At 51.4% G+C, this 21798-nt stretch overlaps 1 non-coding gene across 1 annotated transcript; it reads left to right on the top strand.

Annotated features, from left to right (window-relative positions):
• The first annotated feature begins 10765 nt into the window (after positions 1-10765).
• LOC127491499 (U2 spliceosomal RNA) lies at positions 10766-10961 on the top strand. The gene has a single exon (XR_007920222.2). It is a non-coding gene; the product is annotated as a U2 spliceosomal RNA (small nuclear RNA).
• The last annotated feature ends 10837 nt before the right edge of the window (positions 10962-21798 follow it).

The following is a 21798-nucleotide window of genomic DNA, read 5'->3' on the forward strand; positions in this document are numbered from 1 at the left end:
GAGTTGCAGAGCCCAGATTCCGTGCTGGGGAGCACACAGGATTCCCGGGAGCCCACCAGGGGAGGCAGGGGCCCAGGTCTTCCACCCAGGCTGCCTCCAAGGTTAGGGAAGGGCGCTGAATCCAGGGGTCAGTCCCCACAGGAGAGAGCGCCCTGAGAGGTGCCTCAGGGAGGGGGAACACAGCCACAGGCCCCCTGGATGTCCAGGCCAGGGCGAGGGAGGCTGGACTCACTCGGGCCCCCTGCAAGCCTGCAGGCCTGGGAACAGCAGAGCCAACGGACACCCAGTAACTGCCTCTTCCGCCCTACCCACCCCGAAAACCAGCCATGGGCCGCTGAGCACAGGGTCTGTACGTCAAGGCCAATTTCTACAGGACAGACCGCAGCCAGCTTGTTGGGGCTGTCCCCCCACCTGCGGGGAGAGCTCTGAGTGGTGCCTCCGCTGTGGAAGGCAAGGCCATGGCAGCCTCCAAACAGCAGCCCAGCTCACGACCCGAACAGGAGCAGGGTGTCTGCTCAGGCAGCTCCCAAACAGGGGGGTCGACAGCCACACCAGGCACCCCAGCACCCACACGCACAGGGACAAGCCACCACGCAGCCTCACTTACCTGGCAGAGAACCGTGGCCTCCCACCCCCCCACGCCAGCCTTAAATGCAGGAAGCAGGTGTTTCACAGCGCTGCCCCTCCCCCGCCTGGCTGGTGTCTGCCTCAAGTGCGTGGCTCTTAGCCCGGATGCTCATAGGAACCACCTGGGCAGCCCTGACCACCTGGGTAGAGACAAGCCGCCCAGGTCTCCAGGTGAGTCTCACCTCAAGGCAATGCCCAGGCGAGCCCTCGGAGGCACCACGCACCCTGGGCCTCTGCAGCTGCAGCCGTTTGAGCCCTCGGATAAACTATCAAAGGTGAGCAGGGTGGGGGCTTCAGTTTCCAGGGAAGCGTCTGCATTGAGCATGGTTAAAGGCCCCGGGGCCGGGCACCAGGTTAAGCTGCCACCCTCCGTGCCCACAGCCCATATCAGAGCACTGACTGTAGTCCTGGCTGCTCCACTTCCTGTCCGGCTCCCTGCTAGTGCACCTGGGAAAGCAGCCAATGGTCCAAGTGCTTGGGCCCCTGCCGCCCACCTGGAGACCTACATGGAGTTCCTGGCTTTGGCCTGGACCAGTTCCCCCCCGCCCCAACCCTTTCTCTCTGTTGCTCTGTCTTTTTAAAAATTAAATTAATCTTAAAAGGAAAAAAAAAAAGAACATTGACATCTGGCCAGGTTGAGTGGCCGCTTCTTAAAATTGGGCATTGGGCTCAAAACTCCCCAGGCAGGTCATAGAGAAACAGAAATGAGAACAAAACTTTAGGTATTTTACCAACAACTATTTCAAGTCCTTCCTGTGTGCCAGGCCCTCACGATGCAAAAGTGAGCCAACTACCTGGTCCTAGTCAGGGACAGAGACGGACCTCCTAGCCAAGAGACAGCAAGACAGCAAACGGGCAGGCAACAGGGGAAGTCAGGGAGGGCTTCCCAGAGGAGGTGATGCCTAAGCCAAGTCCTTAGTAAAAGTGTGAATTAGCAAATGACAAACCTCAAGGGAAAAGACGACGCTCCAAGGGCCAGGGGGTTAAGCTACTGCCTGTGACACCAGCGCCTCATATAGGAGTGCCTGTTTAAGTATTGGCTGCTTCACGTCTGATCCAGCTTCCTGCTAAGGCACCTGGGAGAGCAGTGGAAGACGGCCCAAGTGCTTGGGCCCCTGCTGCCCATGTGAGAGACCCTAATGGAGTTCTAGGCTCTTGGCATCGGCCTGGCCCAGCCCCAGCCATTACAGCCAGTGTGGGGGAGTGAACAGAAGATCTCTCTGTCCCTCTCTCTCCCTCTCCAACTCTGCCTTTCAAGTAAATAAATAAACCTTTAAAAAAATAAAAAGATGTTCCAAGCAAAGGGAATGGAAGCAAGAAAAATGGCTGTGGTTCCCTTAGAAAAAGAGGCTCTTCTGCGTTGCTAAGGAGATGAGGGGGTCAAGTGTGGGGACAAAGGTGGCCAGGTGTGCAGGGCAGGGGCAGCGGGGTGTGTCCCCACCGGTCCAGGAGATAAGGGGTTGCACTGTCTACAGGGGATTTAAAATCGGTAACAAAGCCGAAGAAGCGTCCGCCGGCTATCCATGAGCACTGAAATCGAGGAGTGCCATCAGGGAGCTGCGGGCCGGGCAGCGCCCACGCCACCTTGCTCCAAAGTCCACGGCGGTGTTTGGACCCCTCCTGGGAGCAAGTGCTGTGCGCCTGTTTGCACTGTCGTGACTGCGGATGAAGGAAGGTTCCAAACCCACAAGAGCAGACAGGACACAGCACACACGGACGGCCCCCACGCCCAGCTCGGCGCTGGTCTGAGTCTGCTCCCTTTTCTATGCCTTCTTTATCTTGTATTTGTTGTGTTTTGAGGGTCTGTCTGAGAGGAAATCGCAGATGTATCGTTTCACCCCTAAATGCTTCTCTAGCAGAGAGCTAAAGCCGAGACACTCTGATCAGACCAAATAAAACCAACAGTCAGACGTCCCTCTGCTCACTATGGGGTTACATCCTGATGAACCACTGCCAGTTGAAAATATCATTCCTGGGTACAGCCGCCGGCTGCAGTGCCGGCATTCCACATGGGCACCAGTTCGAGTCCTGGCTGTGCCACTTCCGATCCAGCTCTCTGCTAAGGCCTAGGAAAGCAGCAGAAGACAGCCCAAGTCCTTGGGCCTCTGCACCTGCATGGGAGACCTGAAAGAAGCTCCTGGCTCCTGGCTTCAGCTTGGCCCAGCTCTGGCCGTTGTGGCCATTTTGGGGAATAAGCCAGCAGATGCAGTATCTCTCTCTCTTTCTGCCTCTCTGTAACTCTGCCTTTCAAATAAATAAATAACTCTTTAAAAATAAATAAATAAGTAAAAGAGTTATTTATTTATTTGAAAGGCAGAATGACACAGAGAGAGGGAGAAACAAACACAGAGAGTGAGAAATCTTCCATCCACTGGTTCACTCCACAATTGGCCACGATGGCTGGGACTGTGCTGAGCCAAAGCCAGGAGTCCAGGGTATCATCTGGGTCTCCCACATGGGTGGCGGGGACCCAAGTACTTGGACCATCTTTTGCTGATTTCCTAGGCACATTAGCAGAGTGCTGGATCAGAAGCAGAGCAGCCGGGACTCGAACCGGTGCTCCAACCGGTGGGACGTGGGGGTCACAAGCAGCAGCTTAACCCAGTGTGCCACAACACCGGCCCCACAATGCATTTTTTTTATAAAAAGATGTATTTATTTATTTGAAAGTCATAGTTACACAGAGAAAGAAGGAGAGACAGAGAGAGAGACAGAGAGAGAGAGAGAGAGGTCTTCTATCCACTGGTTCATTCCTCAATTGGCCACAACGGCTGGAGCTGGACCGATCCGGAGCCAGGAGCCAGGACCCAGGAGCCTCTTCCCACTTCACAGAGCAGGAGACTAAGGGGGCGCCCATCAGCGTGACCTGCCCAGGACGTCGTGAGCGTGTTTTCACGCTGACTCTGCTGCCGGACGCAGAGACCGGACCTCCCTCCTGCCCTCCTGCCTTCCTTTTAGAAGTTATTTTATTTCTCATCTTCCCAAACCACACCCATTAAACATTCCCTTCCGGCTGCCCCAGCCCCCATGCGCAGCAGCCTGTCTCGGTCTCCACAGAGCAGACCCCACTGCCGGGACCTCCTGTGCCTGGGACCCCACGCCCTCTGTGCTTCTTTCACTCTGCACGGTGTCTTCAAGGCCCGCCCATGTCAGAGCATGCGTAGGATTCCCTGCTGTCTGATTCCTTTCTCTAAAAAAAAAACGGTTTTCTTGCTTGTGTCGCGCCTGCTCAATTCACATTCCTGCCCTGTCTGTGTGCCCCCCTGGCCAAGTGCTCCGGCCACTCCAACGTGGTACACCAGTGGTTGCTAATACATAAACACTCATTTATAATGTTATTAATATAAAAAGAGGTTTAGTGGTGAGCATTCGGCACAGCAGTTAAGCTGCAGCTTGGGGGACCCCGGCGTCCTCTGTCGGAGTGCGTGGCTTTGAGTCCCCGCTCTGATCCTGATTCCTGCTGATACACACCCTGCGAGGAGCAGGTGACAGCTTGGTATCTGAGTCCCTGCCACCCACCGGGAGACCCGGATGAGTTCGCAGATTCTGGCTTCAGCCCGACTTTGCCCTACCTGTTGCAGTCATTTAGGGAGTGTGAACCAGTGGATGGGAGCTTTCTCTCTCTCTCTCTCTCTCTCCCCCTGTTGCTCTGCTTTTAAATAAATAAATAAATCTAAAATAACAAAATAATACAAGAACTTTCTTACGAACTCAGATCACAGCATCCTTGAGGGGACTCAGGAGAGAGAGAGGGAGAGAGATGGATTTCATCTGCTGGTTCACTCCCCAGATGGCTGCAGTAGCTGGGGCTGGGTCAGACCAAAGCCTGGAGCTTGGAACTCCAACCGGGTCTCCCATGTGGGTGCAGGGGCCCAAGCATTTGGACCACCTTCCTCTGCTTTTTCCCAGGCACATCAGCGGGGAGCTGGATTGGAAGTAGAGCAGCTGGGACGTCACGTGGTGCCCATGTGGGAGGCTGGCATTACAGGCCGTGGCTTCACCGGCTCGGCTTCAGCGCCGGCCCCTCTCCCAGCTTTCTCACCTACCTAATTGCCCAGGCCTTCCCTTTGCTGGGGCATGGGGCAGTCGATAACAAAAGCTACTGAAGGCCGGCGCCGCGGCTCACTAGGCTAATCCTCCGCCTAGCGGCGCCAGCACACCGGGTTCTAGTCCCGGTTGGGGCGCCGGATTCTGTCCCGGTTGCCCCTCTTCCAGGCCAGCTCTCTGCTGTGGCCAGGGAGTGCAGTGGAGGATGGCCCAGGTGCTTGGGCCCTGCACCCCATGGGAGACCAGGAAAAGCACCTGGCTCCTGCTTTCGGATCAGCGCGGTGCGCCGGCCGCAGCGTGCAGGCCGCAGCAGCCATCGGAGGGTGAACCAACGGCAAAGGAAGACCTTTCTCTCTGTCTCTCTCTCTCACTGTCCACTCTGCCTGTCAAAAACAAAACAAACAAACAAAAAAAAAACACAAACAACAACAACAAAAAAAAGCAGAAGCACAAATCACACCCGGAGTCCAGGGTCAAGTGTGGCTTTCTCCTGACACCCTCTGACCTCAGGAGCCAGGTCATGGATGAGGCTCTATGGTGGGGGGCAGGAGTGGGCGCCTGCTCCATGCTGGTCTCTGAGGTGCAGGACTGAGCCAGACATGGCCCCTGCTTAGAACCTACGGCCAGCCGCGCTGCAGCACCTGCCCTGCGCAAGTGGTCACATGGGACCTTCTGTCCACTGCAACAAGAACCTCATGAGATTGGATCAGTCAGCTCTCCATATCCACGTGTTCTACAGCCAAAGATTCAGCCAGCTATGGGTTAAAATCTCTCTCTCTCTCTGCCTCTGCCTCTCCGTCACTCTGCTTTCCAAATAAACAAATCAGTCTTTATTTATTTAATAGAAAGGCACAATGACAGAGGTTCACCCCCAAATGTCTGCAATAACCAGGTCTTATCTAGTCCAAAGCCAGGAACCCAGAATTCCACCTGCATCTCCCACTTGGTTGACAGAGGTCCAAATGCTTCAGCCTCCATGGCTTTTCCAGGCGCATTAGCAGGGATCTGGATGAGAAGTGGAGCAGCCGGGCCTTAATCTGGCCCTCTGATGTGGGATGTTGGCATTGCAGGCAACAGTCCAGCCCACTGTGTGGTGACACCTGCCTCACCACACCATGTTACATCCAGGGACTCAAACATCTGTGCATTTCACTATCTGTGGGACAGTCCCGGGCCCAGTCCCCTCCAGATAGCGAGGGATGACAGAAATGCAATGGCTCATGACCCACAGTGAGCAGCTAGGCCAGGGTTCTAGAACTCAGGGCTCTAACTAGGAAGGTCTGGTGCTGCGACAGGCCATGGCCCAGCACAGTGCCGGTCACTGTGCCTGGAACACCCCTCCCCTCCTCGCTGGCGACTGTACATTTTGCTCATCCTTCCAATCACATCCTCTTGGTCCTCCCTGCCGCGAGCCAGTGGCTCCCCTCTGCGCTGCCGCTCTAAGCCCCCCATGCTTCCACAGTTGTATTCTTCATGCTTGCTGCAGCCTCCTTGCCTGCCTGTCGGCCTCGCTGTTGGGACAGTCACACCTGTACCACGGGAGCCTGCACGCAGCCAGTGATGGCTACATTAGTACTTTTATCTTAAAACTTGAAAAAAATATATTTATTTACTTATTTGAAAGACAGAGAGGGAGGGAAAACCAGAGAAGGAGAGGATCTTCCATCCACAGGTTCACACCCATCACCCCAAATGCCCACAAAAGCCAGGGCTGCGTAAGCTGAAGCCAAGAGCCTGGAACTCCAGCTGGGCCTATGAGGATGGCACGGACCCAAACCCTCAGGCCATCGGCTGCTGCTTCCCAAGGCACACATTAGCTGGGAGCTGGTTGGGAAACGAAGGAACTGAGACTCAAACCAGACATCCTGATATGGGACGAGGGTGTCCCAAGCAGTGGCTTAACTGCCACACCAAATACTCAGCCCAGCGTTTTTAAAATTGAATGGAGGAGCTGGCACTGTGGCATAGTGGGTAAAGCCGCCTCCAGCAGTGCCAGCATCGCATATGGGCTCAGTTCAAGTCCCAGCTGCTCCACTTCTGATCCAGCTCTCTGCTACTGGGAAAGCTGTAGAAGATGGCCCAAGTGGTTGGGCCCCTGCACCTGCATGGGAGACCCAGGTGAAGCTCCTGTCTCCTGGCTTTGGATTGGCATAGCTCCAGCCATTGTGGACAATTGGGGAGTGAACCAGCGGATGGAAGACCTCTCTCCCTCTCTGTCTCTCCTTCTCTCTCTGTGTAACTCAGACTTTCAAATAAATAAATAAATCTTTTTAAAAAAAATTGCAGGGAGACTCCAACAGCCTGAGACCAAGGTAGGCCATTGCAAGTTTCCTCAGTGACACAAAGCACCGTGAGAATCCAAGAGAGATGGGAGAAATGAGAGGCTGTGTGTGCGTGTGTGTGTGTGTGTGCCCTGTTGGGCTGACGTCAGGAGTCTGTCCACAGGGAAGGGGGATGTGCTGGGGATGGGTGATCTTGGCAGATGCATGAACACTGGGCACGCAAGAGAACACGGCAGAGGAGTGAGAAAGTGGGCCAGTGTGGTCAACTCACAGCCATGCCGGAGGATCCTCCTGGCCTTCAGCTCCCACAGGGTGGGCCGTGGGGAGCAGCGGGTGGGCTGATGCCAAGGAGGACAGTGCTCCCTGGAGAGGTGCGTGGGATGGGCTGCGTGAAATCACCATTTCCTGAACGTAACCTTCTCTTCACCAAGCCCTGAGCGGAGGACACAGCACCCAGTGCTCCTGGAGCGGACGATCTGCGGATGGGATCCTGACCAGGCTGCAGCAAAGGAGCCCAGCGGGGGTGGGGGTGGGGGCGGGATCTGGCAGCTCAGCCTGAGCTTTCTGCGTGGTCCCGGGGAGGGGAGATGTGGGAACTGGAAAGTGGCTCCCTTCCCACGGAGCCTGGGTCGCGCCCTAAGAAAACAGAAATGCGAGAACCCTGGGACGTGCTTTCCCCAGTTGGGATGGCGGGGATGGGTCCTGGCTTCCATCACTCCAGGCCACCCTGGTCTTGCTCGACCGAGAAGCCGGAAGAGGCAGAATCGGTTCCTTTGCCCAGACTGACCTCACCAAGCATCGTGATGGAGAGCTGGGTCGTAGAGCCAAGACAAGCCATCCACGGCTCCCACTCTCCCTTGGGCTGCGTCCTGACACGGAGGGGCCTGGAAGGGCGAAGAGGCACCTGGGAGACTTGTGACCCAGCATCACCTGACGTCAGTGAGCGCCGCCCCCTGCAGGGCACCTCCTGTGTCCTAGGGGAGTGTTTTCTCTCACTGAAGTGGTGTTTGTGAGATGGCTGTGTGTGAGCCCATGTTCTGCTGCAGTAACAGTATCAGGGACAGGATGATTTAAAAAGGAAAGGAGAGGCCAGTGTGTGGCTCAGCAGGGTAAGCCACTGTTTGTGACTCCGACATTCCATATTAGAGTGCAGGTTCGAGTCCTGACTGCTCTACTTCTGATCCAGGTCCCTGCTAATCTGTCTGGGGAAGCAGCCAGAGTACTTGGACCCTGCACCCAAGTGGCAGACCCAGATGGATTTCCAGGCTCCTGGCTTCAGCCTGGCCCAGCCCTGGCTGTTGCAGCCAATTGAGGAGTGAATCAATGGATAGAAGCTCTCTTCTCTCTCTCTCCCCCTTTCTGCCGCAGCCTCTCTATTACTCTACCTCTCAAATAAATAAACAAATCTTTAAAAATACATTAAAAGGGGCCGGCGCCGCGGCTCACTAGGCTAATCCTCTGCCTAGCGGCGCCGGCACACCGGGTTCTAGTCCCGGTCGGGGCGCCGGATCCTGTCCCGGTTGCCCCTCTTCCAGGCCAGCTCTCTGCTGTGGCCCAGGAGTGCAGTGGAGGATGGCCCAAGTGCTTGGGCTCTGCACCCCATGGGAGACCAGGAGAAGCACCTGGTTCCTGCCATCGGATCAGCGCGGTGCGCCGGCCGCGGCGGCCATTGGAGGGTGAACCAATGGCAAAACGGAAGTCCTTTCTCTCTGTCTCTCTCTCTCTCACTGTCCACTCTGCCTGTCAAAAAAAAAAAAAATACATTAAAAGGACGTGGGTTTGTTTTGGATCACAGCTGCGAAGGTCATGGCAACAGCATTTTCTCGGCTTCTGGTGAGGGCCGCCTGCTGCTTCAACTCATGGCAGAAAGCGGAAAGGCAAGGGCGAGGCAATCAGGTGACAGCTACAGAAAAGGAAAAAGGAGCTGAGCCTCCGTGACAGCTGACCCCTTCCTCAAGAAGGGCATCAACCCACTCACGAGGGATCCACCCGACCCAACACACCCCACAGAGCAATCAAGGCCCCAGTACAAGAACTTCTGGGGGACACTCAAGCCACTGCTGTGCCCACATTGTGTATGGGGTAACTGAAGTACCAGATGAAACCATGTGCCCTGGAGCAGCACAACAGGGGAGCTGCCCAGCCAAGGTTGAGGAGAGGGCAATGGCCCTCACTTCTGTACCACGTGTCTCCCTGCTCCACGAGCCACACGTGTCCAGAGTATCACTTTCTCTCTCCCTCCCTCTATCTCTCTCTCTTTCTCTCTCTCAGGTTTATTTATTTATTCTTTTTTATTTCTTCTTCTTCTTTCTTTTTTTTTTTTTTTTTTGACAGGCAGAGTTAAACAGTGAGAGAGAGAGAACAGAGAGAAAGGTCTTCCTTCCATTGGTTCACCCCAAAATGGCTGCTACGGCCGGCGCTGCGCCGATCCGAAGCCAGGAGCCAGGTGCTTTCTCCTGGTCTCCCATGCGGGTGCAGGACCCAAGGACTTGGGCCATCCTCCACTGCCTTCCCGGGCCACAGCAGAGAGCTGGCCTGGAAGAGGAGCAACCAGGACTAGTACCTGGTGCCCCAAGCAGGACTAGAACTCAGGGTGCCCGCAGGTGGAGGATCAGCCTAGCGAGCCGCAGCGCCGGCCGTTTATTTATTTATTTCAAAGGCACAGTTACAGAGACTCAGAGGCAGAGGCAGAGACACAGAGAGAGATCTTTCAATCGCTGCTGATTCTCTATGGCCACAACAACCAGAGCTGGGCCGATCTGAAGCCAGGAGCCAGGAGCTTCTTCAGGGTCTCCCATGGGGGTGCAGGTTTCCCAACTTCTACTGCTTTCCCAGGATATAGCAGAGAGCTGAATTGGAAGTAGGGAAGCTGGGTCTCAAACCAGGATCCATATGGGATGCTGGCACTGTAGGTAGCGGTGGCGGCTTTACCCGCTGTGCCACAGTGCCGGCCCCTGGAGCATGACTTTTTAAAAATTATCTTTAAAGGGGCCGGCACTGTGGCATAGCAGGTAAAGCTGCCACTGCTGCCTACAGTGCCGGCATCCCATATGGGCGCCAGTTCGAGTCCCGGCTACTCCACTTCCGATCCACTGCTATGGCCTGGGAGAGCAGTAGAAGATGGCCCAAGCCAGAGCTGCGGCTCACTAGGCTAATCCTCCGCCTTGCGGCGCCGGCACACCAGGTTCTAGACCCGGTCGGGGCACCAGATTCTGTCCCGGTTGCCCCTCTTCCAGGCCAGCTTTCTGCTGTGGCCAGGGAAGGCAGTGGAGGATGGCCCAAGTGCTTGGGTCCTGCACCCCATGGGAGACCAGGAAAAGCACCTGGCTCCTACCTTTGGATCAGCGCGGTGCACCGCCCGCAGCATGCCGGCTGCGGCGGCCATTGGAGGGTGAACCAACAGCAAAAGGAAGACCTTTCTCTCTTTCTCTCTCTCTCACTGTCCACTCTGCCTGTCAAGAAGAAGAAGAAGAAGAAGAAGAAGAAGAAGAAGAGGAAGAAGAGGAAGAAGAGGAAGAAGAGGAAGAAGAGGAAGAAGAGGAAGAAGAGGAAGAAGAAGAGGAAGAGGAAGAGGAAGAGGAAGAGGAAGAGGAAGAAGAAGAAGAAGAAGAAGAAGAAGGCCCAAGTCCTTGGGCCCCTGCACCTGCATGGGAGACCCGGAAGAAGCTCCTGACTCCTGGCTTCGGAGAGACACAGCTCCGGCCATTGTGGCCATCTGGGGAGTGGACCAACAGATGGAAAACCTCTTTCTCTCTGCCTAACTCTGACTTTCAAATAAATGAATAAATCTTTAAAAAAAATAATCTTTAGTCGCTTCTCGGCCTTTTGGCTAAGATCAAGTGTAAAAAATAATCTTTAAAAACATATTTATTTTTATTAATTTGAAAGGGAGGGAGGGAGAGGGAGAGAGAGAGAGAGAGAGAGAGAGAGAGAAAGAATGGGAATATCTCCCATTCTTTGGTTCATTCCCAAATACCCACAATAGCTGGGGCTGGACCAGGCCAAAGCCAGGAGCCAGGAACTGCATCCAGGTCTCCTACATGGGTGGCATCCCTTGCTGCCCCCCGGGGCATACATTAGCAAGAAGCTGGAACAGGGAATAGAGCCGGGACTCAAATCCAGAGACTCCTATCAGGCATGTGGGCATCCTAAGCAGTATTGTAGGATGTGCCCTGACATCCACTACTCCATCTGTTTTTCACAGACTGTCCCACAAGGCAGGCCCTAAAGACACCGTGTGATGTCCTCACAGTGCAGAACAGGGCCAAGGTTTACTCCAGCCCAGCCCCAGGCCCTGGGAGGAGCGCCACACAGCGCCAGCTGCCCAACGGAGCTGGGGTGAGAAGCCCCCTGGGGTTTCCCAGGGCCTGGCTTTGTCTGCCCTTGAGAGATGCAGAAAGTAACTAACGAGACTCCCTCTTTGGAAAATACAAAGTAAAACTTCTCCACAGGGGGAATGATGCCAGGGTGCAGGGGCTGAAAAATTCAACAGGTTGTCGGGAATATTCTCAAGATAATAAAATGGAAATTGTGCTTTGGTGCCAAATGAAATCAAACTGAGATATAGATCCAAATGCAGCCTGGAGAAATCCATCTTCCGACTGACCTTGACCTCCACGCGGAATTCATGTCCATTGGTAAATCTCCATTTGGCCTGGAAACGGGGACTCTTCGAGCTGGGCTGACTTTGGAGAACTCCTCGTCCAGGTTCCAGGTCTGCAGCTGCCTTGTTTCGCAAGTCCCGTCCATGGCAGGGCCTACAAGGGAGGTTCTGGCAGTGGCCTGCATGGGCTCTCTCCTCTCGGAGATGACCTCGCAGAAGTCCAGGGGTCTCCGGGCAAGGGGCTATTTCTGGGCCCAGGCTCGTGTCCATGTTTGGCCTTCAAGGAGAACACGGTGCACCTGCCAAGGCCTCCTCCTGGGAGGGCACTGCTCCCCTTCCTCCTCCCTCCATGGTGGCAAACAACAGCTGAGAATGTGCCTTCCGAAGTGCCAGCCAGGAAGGACCCTCCCACCACAACCGCCCCCGGGGCGGGCGAAAAACCAAAGGGGGCATCCTGGCATCGCTGGCATTTGTTTACTCTGTTCTATTAAAAATAACTTCAAATCCTAAAAATAGTCCTGCTCAAGAAAACTTCAGACAACCCTGATAAGTTTAAAGAACGTAAAAAAAAAAAAAAAAAAAAAAAAAAAAAATCACGCCATCTCCTCCCTCCCAGAGCGGACCCGTGTGCTCCCTGGCTGAGTGACTTCCAGAAAAATGCCGATCTGACCTCACTAGTCAGAGAAGCAAACATGGAATTGAGTGGTTCTGGAATCTACTGTAAAAAAAAAAAAAAAAAAAAAAAAAAAGTGTTTGTGGGCCTTTGTTCCACACCAGGGAGCTTGCATTTACATCCTCATTTAAAAAATATTCCGAGGTAGGGAGGCGCTTTGATTTAACTCATCCCCCCTGCATCAACACTTGGGTTGCTTCCAGCTTTGCATTCTCACTGTGTGATGGCCCAGCTGCCTGCAGAATTCCCCCCTCTGCTTCCCTCTCCACAAAACCAGCCCAGGGCCTCCTCTTTGGGTTTCCTGAGGGCTGGGGGGCTCAGGAGATTTCTCCTGCCCGCTCAGTGGTGGAGCTGCAGCCTGGATCCAGGTAGGCAGCTTCTGGAAGCACAAGGGCCTCCCAACAGTCAGACAGGCAGTGCTCTTGGGGAGCAGACTGGCTGGCGAGGGAAAAGTTTATAATAGTAAAAATCACCTGAGGCATCCCCTATAGAGCATCAGCTATACTCCAGGCCTGTCCCCTCTCAGTGTTCCCAGGACGGAGATGGCGTGGAGGCAGTGCCTACAGTCACGCTGCTCACTGGGCACCTCCTGACCATGTCCTGTCATCAGGGTGACCAAATGTGAGGATCCCGGGGAGCTTTTGAAAATGCACGTTCCTGGGCCCCCCAACCCGAGTCTGAGTTGACGGGCCAAGGGTGTGGCCTGGGGATCTGCATCCTGACACACAGTCTGCACACCCAACGGGAGGACCCCTGGGGCTTGTGGGCTCTCTCGAAGCAGCAGGCGTCCCCAGCTAGGAGCCTGCAGCTGGGGACTGGGACCCTCTAGAACTCCATGCTGAGGGTGGAGGAGGGACTTGGAGGTCAAGGAGCCTGGGTCTGTGACCGGGCTTCCTGTGGCCCAGTCTGGAAGGGACTTCAGTACCAAGATGCCATCTGGTGAACACATCCGAACTGGGGGTGACACGGGGGGTGGGCAGGAGGCAGAACACACCCCTGCTCCACTCATCAGGAGCCCCTGCCAACCCCAGCATCAGCCCATCTCCAGTGGCCCCTGCCTCTCTGCTGTTCCTCCAGCACTGGGCACACCCAGCCCAGACCATCTGCTCTGCCCAGGTCAGCCCCTCTGGATTCTCTCCTGCCTTCCTCTCTGCTTCCACACAGTCTCTGCCCACATGTCACCCTCAAAGAGAGCCCCGTTTAAAATCTTGGCACAACCCCCAATACTCCCTAATCCCGTTCCCGGCTCTGCGTGCACCTGTTCCACCAGGGTGGCAGCTTCCAGAGGCAGGGGTTTCGTCAGGTTCTATCCACGTCCATGTCTTTGAGAGAGCAGGTGCTCCATAAAGAGCAGGAGGGAGGAAGTGGAGGAAGGACTCATCTCAGTGTCTCCCAGAGGAGGAGTGAGACTGAGCTGGGCTGTGCCTGGTGAGGGGCTGCTCTGGGCTTAGGGCAAGGGGAAGAGGCTATGAGAGCCTCCTGCCTGTCTCACCCCACCCTTCTCCATATCAGAGTGGTCTGGAACCTGAACACCCGGAAGGCGTGGGCCCAGCCTGTCTCTGCCCCAGCAACCTAACAATAACCGGCACATCCAAAGCCTGTGGAATGTGGAGCTGAGAGGTCAGCGAGGTGGCTGCTCCCTGGAGGGCTGGGGAGCAGGGTGCTATGCATGGGGCCCCACAGAAACACAAGGATGGCAAATATATTCCCACCTGGCCCCAGCCCTCCCAGCCCAGTCCTCTGCTGAGTTACCAGAACTCAGGGATTCAACCCTTGACCTGGCTTGGGGAGCCCAGTGTGCTCCAAGGAAGGATGGACAGAGTTGGGACATCTTGAATCTCCACTCTGAATCGTTTGAGGAGACCCTTGACATGCAAGTCACAGACAAGCCACAGACCAGGAGAAAATACCTAAAAATCGCATTTCAGCAGTGGTATTGTATCTAGAATACAGAAAGAGCTCTTGAAACTAAAAAAAAAAAAAGGAGGGTGCATTTGGCCTAGCAGTAAGATGCTGGAGGGGGGGTGCCTGGTTCGAATCCCAGATCTCCTGTTCCTCACTCCAGCTTCCTGCTAATCAGACGCTGGGAGACAGCAGGTGATGGCTCCAATGAATGGGTCCCTGCCACCCACGTGGAAGACCTGGACTGAGTTCCTAGCTCCCTGTTTCAGCCTGGCTGAGCTCCAGCCATTGCAAACCTTTCAGGACTGAACTTGTGAGTGGAACCTATCTCTCTCTCTCTCTCTCTCTCTCTCTCTCTCTCTCTCTCTCTCTCCCTTTGCTTCCTTCTCAAATTAATAAAATAACAATAATAAATCCAACCACTTATTCACAAATGAACAAATATGAGGTAGGCGTTGTGACACAGTGGGTTTGGGATACTCACATCCCATACAGGAGTCCCTGGGTTCAAGTCTCACCTCTGCTTCTGATCCCGCTTCCTGCTAACAGGCCTGGGAGGCAGCAGATGATGGCTCAATTACTTGGGTTCCTGCTGCCCAGGTAAGAGAACCAGATGGAGTTCCTGGCTCCTGGCTTTGGCCTGGCCCACTCCTGGCTGTTGCAGAAAACTGGGGAATAAATCAGTAGATGGAAGAGTGTCTCTGTCTCTCTCTCTTTCTCTGTTTCTCTCCCTTCTCTCTCTCATATGCATATGAGTGCTGGCATATATGAATTCACTTAATTTGCCAACGTGGGACATGGGGGAGAGAAACTTTTTTTGCTCTAAGTAGGCGATTCTTGGTGGCCCCTGGGTAGAGGCCGTGTGCCAGAAGATCAAGCCACGACAGGAAGTTTGGGCAGGGCAGAGGGGCTGGAGAGGCAGCTAATAATCAATCATGACTGCATGGTGAAGCCTTCATCAAAATCCTTGAGCTATGTGCAGGCTTCAGGGAACTTCCCGGTTGGTGACCAAGAAGGGGAGGTGGCTCCCCCAGCTGCACCAGGACAGAAGCACCTGCGCGCAGAGCCCTCTGAACCCACCCTGTGTACCTCTTTGTGACTTTAAAATGCCTTTGGGAAGGGTGGGTATTTGGCCTGGGGGTTAAGATGCCGGCTGGGATGCCCACATCCTATACCAGAGTCCCAGCTGTGCTCTGACTCCAGCTTCCTGCTAATGCACACCCTTAGAGGCAGCAAGACCTTGGCTCAAGTACTTGGGTTCCTGCCACCCACGTGGGAGCCCAGCTCCTGGCTCCAGCCTGGCTCAGCATTGGCTATTGTGGGTATTTGGGGAGTGAACCAGCCAATGGGAGTGTCTCTCTCTCTCTCTCTCTCTCTCTCTCTCTCTCTCTTTCTCTTCCTCAAATGAAAAAATAAAAATTTGAAAATAAACACATAGCTTCTGTAATAAATCAGCAATACTAATTAAATGCCCTTTCTGGGTTCTGTGAGCCACTCCAGCAAGTTATCAAGCCCAAGAAACGGGTGCAGGCACCTCTGCCTTGTAGCTAAGCGGGATTGGGATCCCTGGGAGCCAACTGCTTGTGACTGGCCTCTGCCGTGAGGATCAGCCCTGGAGGACCGAGCCCTCAACCTGGGGGTCTGCACTAACTCCAGTGAGTGTCAGAATCCAGCTGATCTTTGGACACCCAGTTGGTGCCCACGGAGCATGAAGAACCCTCCCACGTGTGCCCCACAAGTGCTGTGCTGGGTGTGAACACAGAAGAAGCACTGTTTGCTTTCCCATCCCCGCAGCCCAACCCCTGCCCTGACCACTCGGGCAGCTCTGGGAGGCAAAGCGCCAAGCCGTGGGATGATCAATAAGTAATGTGCTGTTGGGTGCTGGAAAAGCTGGCAGGAGACAGAGAGGGAGCCGCATCTCAGATGCTGACTCACTCCCTGGGCAAATGGGTTCACCACTGTGAACCTCTGTTTTCTCGCCTGCTACAAGGGGGGCCATTACACATCCACCTGCCTCCCTGTCCAGGTTGTTGGAAGGATCACAGTGAGCTGACGTGGACACAGGAGCCCTTGGACACCAACGTGTGAATCCAGGGAGTGTTGCCTCCATTGTCCATTTGCTACCCACAGTTGGCGGTTCCAAGATGGTGGAATAGGGAGGGAGCTTACTGCTCTAGCCCAGGGGAAGACAGTTTTTAAAAAGTGGAGAGAGTGTAGTCTCAGAGAAGAGTTAGGGAGAAAACAGCAGAGGAAATTCTACCAAAATTACAGGGACACAGTGGACCTACGTGGAGGGCATGGGTGCCCACGGCTCGGGACTCCAGCAGCCAGGAGCCTACACACCAGTGCTGAAAAGTGAGGTGAGACCATGCCACAGCAGCCCAACCACTGCCGAAAAAGCTGCAGGCAGGAAGAGCCTAGAGGGAACCCAGCTCGGAGCCCCATGGGGGACAGTGTACCAGCCAAACTAGAGGAGAGAAAAATATAAGGATGGGACGGACACGTTTCTCTCCCCAGTCACTTTACAACGGCATCCTGTAACAAGCCGATAGAGTGGGCGCCATTTTAGACATCTGTAACAGCTGCGCCAGCTCATGTCTGCGCCCCACAACCAGCTGAGTGGAGACTCCTGACTGGTGGGGAGAAATAACAGGGGGCTAGGAGCTTGTGACTGTTGAAGCTTCCTCACTGGGACTGTGAAAAAACTGAGGGTGTGTGGGAGCACTCACAGTGTGGCTGGGACCTTGAGCAGTCTCAGTGGGAGACTCCACAAGCTCAGGGGTTCCTGGTTACCTGGTGAGAGACATTGCTGGGGAACCTGAACTCACACTGAGGACTGCACAGATCCTTTGTGTGGTCCTTGGGACAGAGCAGACAAATGTTACACACGCTGGGGTTAGCACTCAGGCACTGGTCTCCACTGAGGAGAGGAGCTCAGCTGAGCAGAATAAATTTTCCTTCTGACTAAAAGAGAAAGAGAGGCCGGCGCCGCGGCTCAATAGGCTAATCCTCCACCTAGTGGCGCCGGCACACCGGGTTCTAGTCCCAGTCGGGGTGCCGGATTCTGTCCCGGTTGCCCCTCTTCCAGGCCAGCTCTCTGCTGTGGCCAGGGAGTGCAGTGGAGGATGGCCCAAGTGCTTGGGCCCTGCACCCCATGGGAGACCATGAGAAGCACCTGGCTCCTGCCATCAGATCAGCGTGGTGCACCGGCTGCAGCGCGCCAGCCGTGGTGGCCATTAGAGGGTGAACCAACAGCAAAGGAAGACCTTTCTCTCTGTCTCTCTCTCTCACTATCCACTCTGCCTGTCAAAAGAGAGAGAGAGAGAGAGAGAGAGAGAGAGAGAGAGAGAGAGATTTACCATGCAAAACCTGGGTGTGTCACCTTAGGCATGCCCTTAGCCCTGGAGAACTGAACAGAGCTCTCTGGCCACACCTACCACAAGCCTCTAGATATTCACTGAAAACAGACATTCCACCTATGTAGTCATAGTACAGAGAATAGAGATATAAGCCACCACAGCAAAAAAAGGAAAAAAAAGCAACAAGTATCTCCACAAATGCCAAACAACAAATGCCCCAATTCAAGAAACAAGAATAAGGAAGATAACATGACACCCCCAAAAGAACACGACACTCAATACTAGATTGTGAAGATGATGAGGTAGAAGAAATGCAAGAAACGGAATTCAAAACACTGATCATAAGATTACATAGAAGTAATCAAAAGCAAATGCACGAACTACTGAAATCTGTACAGGACATGAAAGAAAATTTCTCCCATGAAATTGAGATCTTAAAGAGAAATCAAAATGAATGAAAAATTCAATAGAGCAACTAAAAATGTAGTGGAGAGCCTTAACAACAGAATTGGTGAAGCAGAAGAAAGAATATCGGGCTTAGAATACAAAGCACAGGAAAGTATACAGTCAAACCAAAGACAAGAAGAGGAAATTAGAAAGCTAAAAAACACTGTTGAGAATCTACAGGATACTATAAAAAAAAACCCCAATATATAAGTTCTAGGAATTCCTGCAGGCATGGAAAGAGAGAAAGGATTAGAAGTCCTTTTTAGTGAAATAATAACAGAAAACTTCCCTAGTTTGGATAAAGAAAGGGACGTCCAAGTACAGGAAGCACACAGAACTCCTAATGGACATGACCAGAAAAGATCCTCACCATGACACATTGTAATCAAACTCACCACAGTGAAACATAAAGAGAAGATTCTAAAATGTACACAAGAGAAATGCAGATTACTCTCAGAAGATCTCCAATTAGTCTCAGAGCTGACTTCTCATCAGAAACCCTACAAGCTAGGAGGGAATGCCTAGATATAGTCCAAGTCTTAAAAGAAATAAACTGTCATCCCAGAATATTATACCCTTCAAAGCTCTCACTTATGAATGAAGGTGAAATAAAGACCTGTCATAACAAACAGAAATTGAAAGAATTTGTAACCACCCACCCAGCCCTGCAAAAGATACTTAAGGATGTGCTGCACACAGAAACACAGAAACATGGTCATTACTACAAAATAAAATAAAGAAAGAAAATCTCTCAGTGAAAGTTCAAATGAAAATCAAAGTAAAAAAATAGGAATACTTTTGGAAAAAAGGCAAGGCAAAGTCATTATTTATCAATAGTCACCTTGAATGTAAATAGCCACAACTCCCCAGTTAAAAGACACAGACTGGCTGAATGGATTAAAAACAAAACCCATCTATATTTGCTGCCTACAAGAAATACATCTCACCAACAAAGATGCATGCAGACTGAAAGTGAAAGGATGGAAAAAGATATTCCATGCCAACAGAAACCAAAGAAGAGCTGGTGTAGCCATCTTACTATCAGACAAAATAGACTTTAACACAAAACCTGTTTAAAAAGACAAAGAAGGGCACAATATAATGATAAAGGGATCAATTCAACAGGAAGATATAACTAATATAAATGTATAAGCACTTAATTACAGGGCACCTGGCTATTTAAAAGAAATGTTAAGGTATTTAAAGGGAGACTTAGACTACAATACAATAGTGTTGGGGACTTCTATACTCCACTTTCAGTAATGGACAGATCAACCAGACAGAAAATCAACAAGAAAACAGTGGATTTAATCAACATATAGACCAAATGGACCTAACATCTACAGAACTGTTCATCCTACACTTGAAGAATACACATTCTTCTCAGCAGTGCATGGAACTTTCTCTAGAACTGACCACATACTAGGCCATAAAGCAATCTCAGCAAACTCAAAAAAAATCAAAATCATACCATGCATCTTCTCAGACCACAATAGAATGAAGCTGGAAATTAGCAACTCAGGAATCCCTAGAGAGTATGCAAACACATGGAGACTCAACAACATGCTCCTGAATGAACACTGGGTCATAGAAGAAATCAAAAGAGAAATCAAAAACTTTCTGGAAGTAAATGAGGATAACAACACAACATATCAAACTTATGGGATACAGAAAAATCAGAGTTAAGAGGAAAGTTTATAGCAATAGGTGCCTACATCAAGAAATTGGAAAGGCACAAAATAAGTGAGCTCAAGGACCTAGAAAAACAACAGCAAACCAGACCCAAACCTAGTAGGAGAAAAGAAATAATTAAAATTAGACAAGATATCAACAAAATTGAATCAAAAAATACAAAAGAGAAGCAAAACAAAGAGCTGGTTTTTTGAAAAAATAAACAAAATTGACACACTATTGGCCCAACTAACCAAAAAAAGGAGAGAGAAGACCCAAATCAATAAAATCAGAGATTGAAAAAGGAAACATAACAAGACACCGCAGAAAAAAAAGTATCATCAGAAATTACTACAAAGAGCTGTATGCCAACAAACTGGGAAACCTAGAAGAAATGTATAGATTCCTAGACACATACAACCTACTTAAATTGAGCCATGAAGACAAAGAAAACATAAACAGACCCATAACCAAGACAGAAATTGAATTGGTAATAAAAACCCTCCCAACAAAGAAAAGCCCAGGACCAAATGGCTTCACTGCTGAATTCTACCAGATATTTAAAGAACTAACTCCAATTCTTCTCAAGTTATTCAAAACAATTGAAAGGAAGAGAATCCTCCCAAATCGTTTCTATGAAGCCAGCACCACCTTAATTCCTAAACCTGAAAAAGATGCAACAGAGAAAGAGAATTACAGACCCATTTCCCTGATGAACACAGATGCAAAAATCCTCAACAAAATTCTAGCCTGTCGAATGCAACAACACATCAGAAGATCACCCACCCAGAACAAGTGGGATTTATCCCTGGTATATGCAGGGATGGTTCAACATTTGCAAATCAGTCAATGTGCTACATCACATTAACAAACTGCAGAAGAAAAACCATATGATTATCTCAATAGATTCAGAGAAAGCATTTGATAAAATATAATACCCTTTCATGATGAAAACTCTAAGCAAATTGGGTATAGAAGGAACATTCCTCAACAAATATCAAGGCAATTTATGACAAACCCACAGCCAGCATCATATTGAATGGGGGAAAAGTTGGAAGCATTCCACTGAGATCTGGAACCAGAGAAGCATGCCCACTCTTACCATTGTTATTCAGTATAGTCCTGGGACTTATAGCCAGAGCCATGAGGCAAGAAAAAGAAATCAAAGGGATACAAATTGGGAAGGAGGAAGGCAAACTATCCCTATTTGCAGATGACATGATTCTATATATAGGGGATAAAAAAAAAAAAAAAAAACCTCCAATAAGAGACTATTGGAACTCATAGAAGAGTTTGGTAAAGCAGAAGGATATGAAGTCAATACACAAAAATCAACAACCTGGGGGCTGGTGCTGTGGCACAGTGGGTTAACACCCTGGCCTGAAGTGCCGGCATCCCTTGTGGGCGCCTGTTCGAGGCCTGGCTGCTCCACTTCTGATCCAGCTCTCTGCCAGTGCCTGGGAAAGCAGTAGAAGATGGCCCAAGTCCTTGGGCCCCTGCACCTGCATGGGAGACCCAGAGGATTCTCCTGGCTCCTGGCTTTGGATTGGCACAGCTCCAGCCATTGCTGCCAACTGGGGAGTGAACTGTCAGATGGAAGACCTCTCTCTCTCTCTCTCTCTCTCTCTCTCTCTCTCCCTCTCCTCTCTCTGTGTAACTCTGAGTTTCAAGTAAGTAAATAAATCTTTAGAAAAAAATCAACAGCCTTTGTATACACAGACAATGCCAGAGATGAGAAAGAACTTCTAAGATCAATCCCATTCACAATAGCTACAAAAAAATCAAATACCTTGGAATGTCAAAGATCTCTATGATGAGAGTTACAAAACATTAATAAAGAAATAGAAGAAGATACAAAAAAATGGAAAATCTTCCATGTTCATGGATTGGAAGAATCAATATCATCAAAATGTCCATTCTTCCAAAAGCAATTTACAGATTCAATGTGATACCAATCAAAATACCTAAGACATTCTTCTCAGATCTAGAAAAAATGCTGCTGAAATTCATATGGAGGCACAGGAGACCTCAAATAGCTAAAGCAATGTTGTACAACAAAAATAAAGCCGGAGGTATCACAATACCAGATTTCAAGACATACTACAGGGCATTTACAATCAAAACAGCCGGGTACTGGTACAAAACAGATGGATAGGCCAATGGAACAGAATAGAAACACCAGAAATC

This window comes from Oryctolagus cuniculus, chromosome 19 (genome assembly GCF_964237555.1).
Source record: "Oryctolagus cuniculus chromosome 19, mOryCun1.1, whole genome shotgun sequence".
Lineage (NCBI taxonomy): Eukaryota > Metazoa > Chordata > Mammalia > Lagomorpha > Leporidae > Oryctolagus > Oryctolagus cuniculus.